Source organism: Schistocerca serialis, chromosome 1, assembly GCF_023864345.2.
Source record: "Schistocerca serialis cubense isolate TAMUIC-IGC-003099 chromosome 1, iqSchSeri2.2, whole genome shotgun sequence".
Lineage (NCBI taxonomy): Eukaryota > Metazoa > Arthropoda > Insecta > Orthoptera > Acrididae > Schistocerca > Schistocerca serialis.
This window is the reverse complement of record NC_064638.1, coordinates 695,222,341-695,223,770: the sequence shown is the minus strand read 5'-3', so window position 1 is coordinate 695,223,770 and position 1,430 is coordinate 695,222,341.

Below are 1,430 nucleotides of genomic sequence, written 5' to 3'. Positions count from 1 at the left end.
GAACCAGAAAATATGTTTTAGCCAATCTTAGCAACACCAAAGCATTTTCTGTAATATGTACACAGAGACGAAGGTTACTTTATGATCACCACACAAAAATTCTTGAAAAATACAAATTTAGGTGTCACGAATTTTTTTCAAAACATACTTTTTAAAGATGTGTAAATGTATGATTATGACGATCAATATCAGAAGTACTATGACGTAAGTTTTTGGGTTATGTTTTACCGAAAAATTCAAAGCAATTACGAAATCCGGTATAAGAAATAATTAAAAACAATAAATCAATTTTTTTCAAAATTTTAAAGTATGTAATGGATGTGACTCGATTACAATATTTTCGAAACGTGGGGGTAACGTACCCTTCCCTCCTCGGCATTGCAACGGTTAAACTGGCCCTGCACACGACCATGCCGTCCGTAGAAATTAATCGAAGGGGGGGGGAGGGGGAGAAGATTCCAAAAGTTTCATTTGTGATACATCTCATTAGTGAATCTGGACTGCATGTTGTGCCCCATAAGATAAACAATACGCAGCTCTTGGTCCAATGGTTAGTGTTGCTGCCTCTTGATCACGAGGTCCCGCGTTCGATTCCCGTCAGGGTTGGGGATTTTCTCTGCTCGGGGACTCGTTGTTTGTGTAGTTTTCATCATTTCATCATCATCATCATTCGCGACGTGGCTAAACTGGACTGTGTAGAAATTGGACTGTGTAATAAAATTGGGACTTTGTACGGGCGCTGATGACCACGCATTTGACACAATGTACGTGCAAGTTCTTAAAAGTTTGGTAGTTATGCAGCAATAGTTAAGCAGGCAATATTTATTTGAAGTTGTATTGTATTGTATTGAACTAGGGACCTAAAAACGATGGAGAGCCTTCGTCCCCTCCGTAGCCCTCAGTGGTTCACAACTCCAAAACAGGCTACAGCAGTCCACTCTCCCCAAAGCCGCCCCACACCGAATCCAGGGTCACTGTGCGGTTCGCCCCCCCCCTCCCCCCAACAGTGGACACCCCCGGGAACGTCTCACATCAGACGAATATAACCCCAAATGTTTGCGTGGTGGAATAATTATGGTGTACGCGTACGTGGAGACAGTGTTTGCCCAACAATCGAAGACATAGCGTAACTGAGGCGGAATAAGGGGAACCAGCCCGTATTCGCAGAGGCAGATGGAAAACAGCCTTAAACCATCCACACAATGGCCGACACACTGGACCTCGACACTAATTCGCTGGGCGGATTCATGCTGGGGACCGGCACACCTTCCCGCCCGGAAAGCAGTGCGTTAGACCGCGTGACTAACCGGGCAGGCACCGAAGGTAGATTACTACTAAACCTTAAAGGTCAGCATATTCCAATAGTACATCCAAAGTACAGATTATTAGACTATGTTCTTAATATGAATGTTGATGTAGGGAAAGTTCGA